General features: G+C 40.4%; 1 long non-coding RNA gene across 1 annotated transcript; it reads right to left on the bottom strand.

The window, feature by feature from the left end:
* Positions 1–3,838: 3,838 nt before the first annotated feature.
* Positions 3,839–5,619, bottom strand: LOC148973311 (uncharacterized). The gene is made up of 3 exons (XR_016146816.1): positions 5,287–5,619; positions 4,445–4,555; positions 3,839–3,952 (listed from the first exon to the last, which is right to left on the bottom strand). It is a non-coding gene; the product is annotated as an uncharacterized LOC148973311 (long non-coding RNA).
* Positions 5,620–9,517: the final 3,898 nt, after the last annotated feature.

Raw genomic sequence — 9,517 nt, 5'->3', positions numbered from 1 at the left:
TGAGAATTGACGCTTTGCAGATGTCCTACTTGCTTTAAGTTGATCCAGGGTCTTTGAGTCAGCCATCTTTTTTCAGCAGAATTTAGGTGAGACAATTTCCCGTTTTATCAGGCCTTGCTGGTTGCTGTTCAGGATTCTCTGCTCCAGTCTTCACAGCGGTTTTTACTGTCAAGTTCCCTCACTCTAGTGAAGTTTATCCCTGTAGTTTTCCCCACTTGAAAGGGTATGCTTGTTTTTGAAGGTTTGGACTGGATTTTACTCAATGACCAGGAATCAATTCTTTCTTTTCTTTTCTTTTATTTGAAAGTTGTCATGGCCAAAAGCAGGTAAAAACCTTAAACACAAACACAAGTAAATCAAAAACACAATAAAGTAACCATAATAAAGCATCATTCTTGAGGACACTTTTCAAATAAAGACACTTTTAAAGCACTGCTAAAATGATTTTAACCTTAACTCTAGCAGCTTTTTAACCCCTTTAAAACTTCACAATAGATTTCTTTTAACTATGCTTTTAAACCTTTATAATGTTAAATGTATAACACTTCAGGTTACAATTCAAACACATGATTCTTTTACACAATCTTTAGCACATGATTTAATACACACATTTTACCCTAAATATAATTAGATGATTCACTTTTATGTTAAAATCCACCACACTGCACAAACGAATGCTCACCGACTCCTTCCTTGTTCAAACAAGCTTTAGTCCTGCAATCTCATTTTTCCAGCTCCTCAGCACATCATTCCAGCTTGCTGAACACTCTGTGAGTGACTCCAAGACACCTAATCACCAGATTCTTCCCACCTGGTGACTAACTAGCTGACTGCAGATTGGCACCACCTCCAGCACCAGGAGGGGCGGGGTCTGCAGCTCAGCTCAACACTTACTTTCTGTTTCACTGATGAGGAAGGATTCACACTGCATTCAGTCACAGCCACTGATGTCTCGTCACACAATTCCTGTAATTATGAGAAAGACAAGTACAACACTGAGGCAAGGATGTTTGCTAATTGGTCACTGCAACTAATTCTAGAATCAACCAAAGTCTTAATATCTAGTTGCCCTTTCATGGCTCCGTCGTGCACAAAGCAGACATATAAAACATGTGAGGAGGAGAAGGCTGACATGCAGATCTTGTCTATAAAGTCAAATAAATCCAAAACACATTACATTATAAACATCAACATACCATTTCCTTTCCAGTGCATATTGGTTCTACAGCTTATCCACAATAAAGCAGCAGCTGACACATACCCAAAGCAACAGCTTTTCCTCAAACCCTAACCCTGACATGACGGTCCTCGTAGTGGAGAACTGTCCTTACATTTCAGGTCAGTGTCATGCCCATCCCCCAACACACGAGTTATGAAAATGTATGAACTGAGCAAGGTACATTTTACTCGAATTTGAGACGTCACAACAGCGTCTTTAAGACGACAGTCCACGTCAACCAGTCCAGTATGATGCCCAACCATCCTACACTTAAAGGGTTAGTTCACCCAAAAATGAAATTTCAGTCAGTATTTACTCACCCTCATGTTGTTCCAAACCTCTATGTGTTTATTTGTTCTGCTGAACAAAAAGGAAGATATTTGGAAGAATGTTATAATCAAACAGATCTCATTCCCCATTGACTACCATAGTAGGAAAAAATACTTATACAAATATCTTCCTTTGTGTTCAGCAGAACAAATAAACACATATAGGTTTGGAACAGCATGAGGGTGAGTAAATACTGACAGAATTTTCATTTTTGGGTGAACTAACCCTCTAACATTGCCTGTGTCAAAGAGAAGAAAACAATGAAGGAACATCCGTGCACTTACTTTCTGTTTCACTGTTGAGGAAGGATTCACACTGCATTCAGTCACAGCCACTGATGTCTCGTCACACAATTCCTGTAATTATGAGAAAGACAGGTACAACACTGAGGCAAGGATGTTTGCTAATTGGTCACTGCAACTAATTCTAGAATCAACCAAAGTCTTAATATCTAGTGGCCCTTTCATGGCTTCGTCGTGCACAAAGCAGACATATAAAACATGTGAGGAGGAGAAGGCTGACACACAGATCTTGTCTATAAAGTCAGATAACATTATAAACATCAACATACCATTTCCTTTCCAGTGCATATTGGTTCTACAGCTTATCCACAATAAAGCAGCAGCTGACACATACCCAAAGCAACATCTTTTCCTCAAACCCTAACCCTGACATGACGGTCCTCGTAGTGGAGAACTGTCCTTACATTTCAGGTCAGTGTCATGCCCATCCCCCAACACACGAGTTATGAAAATAAAGCAGAAATGCAGACTTTTTTTTTTTAATAATCTGCATCATATAAAAAACTAAAATTCATGAAATACAGAACATGGTTGACTTTCAGTGATAAAGTCTTTGAGAGACTCACCCTTAAACGCCAAGGCCAAGAGGAATCCCCATAGTTGTATGTGACCTCTTCATCTGGAAAGATATGTCTTATACTAAACAGACACAGGTGTGGCCTTCCATCAACAATGATTGTCTTGACTTTGCAATTTGGATTTTTGTCATCATTCACCAAGCGAAGTGGACCAAGCGAAGTGTCCTCTTTTGTTGCATCTATGTGGTGATAAAAAATAGTGCAGTAAGAATATAAGGTTCTAGTTGAACATTTGGGTTAGGCTATCCTTGGCTGGCCTATTTAACCTATACTCAAATACACATTGTGAAAGTTAACTTGACTTCCTAAGAATTTAATAGGTCAGATGATCCACATAAGGTAAAAAATAATAATACCCCAGATGAACAATAACCATGTTATTAGAGATGAACCGATTACAATTTTCTAGGCCAATCCCAATTTCCGATTTTTCCTATTTACACACAAATATTTATTTTCTATCTTCTCTTTAATTGAACATTTTGCATAGAACATTTTTGAAAAGATAATTGCTATAAAACAGAACTATATCAAGTTCTCCTGGTGTGGGAAATTCACACACATCTGAAGTGCAGTGTTATGGAAGAACCATTTCCTTTTCACATCCAATAAATTATTAAATATTTAATATAAATAAAATCGGCATATGTCAGACTGACTGGCCGGTCGCCGATCACGTGGAAATTGGTCGATTCCGATCACCAGCCGATCAATCGGTGCATCTCCACATGTTATTGATTATCTCTAACTAATATGTTCCTAATGTTATGAGAACCCTAGCAAATCTGCTATTGTAATAGTGCGGCATGATTAACCATATCAAAATTGTAATCACTATGTCAAGCTTATGCGATCAAAATGCTGCAATTTTATGTAAAATAAACAATGGGCTGTTAACGCAATTAACCCAGCATCTGTTATTTTTTGTCATCCTTTGGCTAGTGTTACATGTCAATGCTCTCATGCGATTGCTTAAAACCATTCACGCGAGACAAGTCAAAAGAAAGCGCGCATCCAACTGTGACTCACAGAAAGGCGTGTGCCAGTATCATGTGCATGCACAGACCGCGCGCCAGAATACAGTACAATTCATTTTTTTCCAGAAATCAATGGCTTATTGATCATTATAGATGTTATCAATCATTTAGTTGTTGTTGCTAGTTTGAGTTGAGAAATACACATTTCAGAATTATCACTAATCTGTGTGTGCATTTTGCTTTAGAACCAAGCAAGTCGACTCATGAAACTATTTGTTTATTATATCGCATTTGCAATATTGACCTCAAAAATTCCAATATAACATTTTCCCCAAATCGTGCAGCCCTATATTGTAATAATAATAATCATCATAATCATAACTAAAAAGAAACAGCCAGCTTACCAATAACGTGTTTCATTCCATGTGAAGTTGAACAAGTAGTTGCCTTGAACATCTTTAACATGTTTACTTTGAGAGAGAATCCCACGGTATTCAACAACAAAGGTGGATGGTTCAATGTGCTCAAGTGCAAACACACCTCTCCCTAAAAGGGCAAAATAATATAAACAATAAAATTAAATGAATAATAAAAATAAAACATGAACCCAAGAGCACCTATATGTTACACAGTTAAACAACCTATCATTTTAAAGAGTTAAAACCTGTAAAAATGTGTACTGTAATATGAGGTGCAGGAAATAAATTTAAAAAAAATTAAGCATTGGTTTTCACTGTGATATTAATTGTAAAATTGTGAAAATTGACATCCCTACTGTATACACAGTTTTAAGTATTTATTTAAAAGTAACAATAATAATAATAATAATAATAATAATAATAATAATAAAAATTGATTAATCTCTTAACCTTTACGAAAATGAGCAGCTTAAATGTGTGAATGTGAAAGATCATGTCCAGACTGCCAGCAATAGGGGTACTTTTCATTCTTTCAAATGCATGTCTTGTCTACTTTATGATTTAATTTGCCTGCAGTCTGAACATGGTCAAATTGCCTTGTGGTGCACAATCAATTTACCTTTGAATGTGTTGATTTGTCGTCCCTCAATGAAGGCTTTGTCTTTATCCGACAATATGTGTTCTTTTGCATCCTGCTCAGGTTTTATTCGCTTCTTTCTTAACATGTTGACTGAAAACATTCCAGAAAACATAATTAGTATGTAGCCTATAAGCTTCATAATATACAGTTCATTATCGTCAGACTGTAGTCTATATCAATATATACAACATTTCACACATAAATAGGTTTTTAAGACTTGTTACTTTTGATAAGAAACAGTCACTGATTTCAAATTCAGTCCATTTCAGTCGTTACGTTAGAAAAATTAACTATAGAGAGAACGTTTTAGAAAATGTTACAGGTATTACACCTATTTAAACATTAAAATAATCAATAAAAATAGAATCGAAAGAATGTGAATTAAAATTGAATGGAATCATAAAATATCTGCTAATATCCAGCCCTAAAATAAATCAACTAAAGTTAAATAGTTTTGTCACATAATTCCATTGACAGTAACGTTACATTAACGAAAGTATAGCCTACTTTTACATTATTTTTCGTTTCTGCTTATTAATATATTTCTGTATCTTACTGTATTAAACTGTAAATTCATCCACTCAACTTTACCAGTCATCGTGATGACAACATAGATTTGATTTATTTCAAAATAAGTCTATGAACAACAAGAGAATTTCGTTTGTAATAAACAAAACCAAAAAAAGTGAATAGCATGTGCAAGATGTTTGGGGACGCCCTTTTTAAATGCCTATGGACTGATATTAGCGGCCATGTTTAAAATAATGTAACTAACGTTATTTAAAACTGACTAAAGGTCGAATATAAATAAACACACTTACCTTCCTCGTGATAATCTCCCGCAATAGCTCGTCAACTTCGCTCGAATTCTGCTAATTAATAATCTTCTCTTCTGATTAATCACACCGTCACAACACACAGGCGATAGAGATCAAATGCGCAGGCGCGGCGCGCTGACTTTGACGGACGTGAAAAGCAGCCAATCACTGACGAGGATTCCAGCGTTCCACCAATGAATCGCGCTTGGGCGTGGTCTGGGTGTATGAAATGTGTATGATACTGCAGTACCATCGAATTTCACATAGAGGGAGATTATACACTCTGAGCATACACTGATACACACTGAAAAACGGGTACAACGGATTTATAAGGACATATTGAGAAAAGCGGGAGGTGGTTTATCGCGACCTTATAAGCCTTTCTACATTGCTCGACTTATGAGGACATTAGTGCTGTCCTCATAGTTACGGTATGTCCTCATAGAGTCGGTATGTATCCATGTGTTTTGTCCTCATAATCCGGTCGCACCAACGCACACACACAGGTATTTAACGTGAAACCCCTGTAAACACACACACACAGGTATCTGACGTGAAACCCCTGTAAACACACACACACACACACACAGGTATCTGACGTGAAACCCCTGTAAACACACACACACAGGTATCTGACATGAAACCCCTGTAAACACACACACACACACACACACAGGTATCTGACGTGAAACCCCTGTAAACACACACACAGGTATCTGACGTGAAACCCCTGTAAACACACACACACACACACACAGGTATCTGACGTGAAACCCCTGTAAACACACACACACACAGGTATCTGACATGAAACCCCTGTAAACACACACACACACAGTTATCTGACGTGAAACCCCTGTAAACACACACACACACACAGTTATCTGACGTGAAACCCCTGTAAACACACACACACACACACACACAGGTATCTGACGTGAAACCCCTGTAAACACACACACACACAGGTATCTGACATGAAACCCCTGTAAACACACACACACACAGGTATCTGACGTGAAACCCCTGTAAACACACACACACACACAGGTATCTGACATGAAACCCCTGTAAACACACACACACACACACACACAGGTATCTGACGTGAAACCCCTGTAAACACACACACACACACAGGTATCTGACATGAAACCCCTGTAAACACACACACACAGGTATCTGACGTGAAACCCCTGTAAACATACACACACACAGGTATCTGACATGAAACCCCTGTAAACACACACACAGGTATCTGACGTGAAACCCCTGTAAACACACACACAGGTATCTGACATGAAACCCCTGTAAACACACACACAGGTATCTGACGTGAAACCCCTGTAAACACACACACTCACAGGTATCTGACATGAAACCCCTGTAAACACACACACATACAGTTATCTGACGTGAAACCCCTGTAAACACACACACACACACAGGTATCTGACATGAAACCCCTGTAAACACACACACACACAGGTATCTGACGTAAAACCCCTGTAAACACACACACACACACACAGGTATCTGACATGAAACCCCTGTAAACACACACACACACACACACACAGGTATCTGACGTGAAACCCCTGTAAACACACACACACACAGGTATCTGACATGAAACCCCTGTAAACACACACACACAGGTATCTGACGTGAAACCCCTGTAAACATACACACACACAGGTATCTGACATGAAACCCCTGTAAACACACACACACAGGTATCTGACGTGAAACCCCTGTAAACACACACACACACAGGTATCTGACATGAAACCCCTGTAAACACACACACACAGGTATCTGACGTGAAACCCCTGTAAACATACACACACACAGGTATCTGACATGAAACCCCTGTAAACACACACACACAGGTATCTGACGTGAAACCCCTGTAAACACACACACACAGGTATCTGACATGAAACCCCTGCAAACACACACACACAGGTATCTGACGTGAAACCCCTGTAAACACACACACACAGGTATCTGACTTGAACCCCTGTAAACACACACACAGGTATCTGACATGAAACCCCTGTAAACACACACACACACACACAGGTATCTGACGTGAAACCCCTGTAAACACACACACAGGTATCTGACGTGAAACCCCTGTAAACACACACACAGGTATCTGACGTGAAACCCCTGTAAACACACACACACACAGGTATCTGACGTGAAACCCCTGTAAACACACACACAGGTATCTGACGTGAAACCCCTGTTAACACACACACACAGGTATCTGACGTGAAACCCCTGTAAACACACACACAGGTATCTGACGTGAAACCCCTGTAAACACACACACAGGTATCTGACGTGAAACCCCTGTAAACACACACACAGGTATCTGACATGAAACCCCTGTAAACACACACACACACACACACACACAGGTATCTGACGTGAAACCCCTGTAAACACACACACACACAGGTATCTGACGTGAAACCCCTGTAAACACACACACACACACACAGGTATCTGACGTGAAACCCCTGTAAACACACACACAGGTATCTGACGTGAAACCCCTGTAAACACACACAAACACAGGTATCTGACGTGAAAACCCCTGTACACACACACACACACACACACACACACACACAGGTATCTGACGTGAAACCCCTGTAAACACACACACACACAGCTATCTGACGTGAAACCCCTGTAAACACACACACACACACACACACACAGGTATCTGACATGAAACCCCTGTAAACACACACACAGGTATCTGACGTGAAACCCCTGTAAACACACACACACACAGGTATCTGACATGAAACCCCTGTAAACACACACACACACACACAGGTATCTGACGTGAAACCCCTGTAAACACACACACACACACAGGTATCTGACGTGAAACCCCTATACACACACACACACAGGTATCTGACGTGAAAACCCTGTAAACACACGCACACACACAGGTATCTGACGTGAAACCCCTGTACACACACACACACACACAGGTATCTGACGTGAAACCCCTGTAAACACACACACACACACACACACACAGGTATCTGACGTGAAACCCCTGTAAACACACACACACACAGGTATCTAACGTGAAACCCCTGTAAACACACACACACACAGGTATCTGACATGAAACCCCTGTAAACACACACACACACACAGGTATCTGACGTGAAACCCCTGTAAACACACACACACACACACACACACAGGTATCTGACGTGAAACCCCTGTAAACACACACACACACAGGTATCTGACGTGAAACCCCTGTAGACACACACACACACAGGTATCTGACATGAAACCCCTGTAAACACACACACACACACAGGTATCTGACATGAAACCCCTGTAAACACACACACACACAGGTATCTGACGTGAAACCCCTGTAAACACACACACACAGGTATCTGATGTGAAACCCCTGTAAACACACACACAGGTATCTGACGTGAAACCCCTGTAAACACACACACACAGGTATCTGACGTGAAACCCCTGTAAACACACACACACAGGTATCTGACATGAAACCCCTGTAAACACACACACAGGTATCTGACGTTAAACCCCTGTAAACACACACACACAGGTATCTGACGTGAAACCCCTGTATACACACACACACAGGTATCTGACGTGAAACCCCTGTAAACACACACACACAGGTATCTGACGTGAAACCCCTGTAAACACACACACACACAGGTATCTGACATGAAACCCCTGTAAACACACACACAGGTATCTGACGTGAAACCCCTGTAAACACACACACACAGGTATCTGACGTGAAACCCCTGTAAACACACACACACAGGTATCTGACGTGAAACCCCTGTAAACACACAGACACAGGTATCTGACGTGAAACCCCTGTAAACACACACACACACACAGGTATTTAACGTGAAACCCCTGTAAACACACACACACACAGGTATCTGACGTGAAACCCCTGTAAACACACACACACACACACACACACAGGTATCCGACATGAAACCCCTGTAAACACACACACACACACAGGTATCTGACGTGAAACCCCTGTAAACACACACACAGGTATCTGACGTGAAACCCCTGTAAACACACACACACACACAGGTATCTGACGTGAAACCCCTGTAAACACACACACACACAGGTATCTTACATGAAACCCCTGTAAACACACACACACACACAGTTATCT

The sequence above is a fragment of the Pimephales promelas genome, chromosome 16 (genome assembly GCF_988280905.1).
Source record: "Pimephales promelas chromosome 16, fPimPro1.hap1.1, whole genome shotgun sequence".
NCBI classification, from domain to species: Eukaryota; Metazoa; Chordata; class Actinopteri; order Cypriniformes; family Leuciscidae; genus Pimephales; species Pimephales promelas.
Note: the sequence above shows the minus strand (reverse complement) of the source record. Positions and strands in the feature narration are given on the sequence as shown.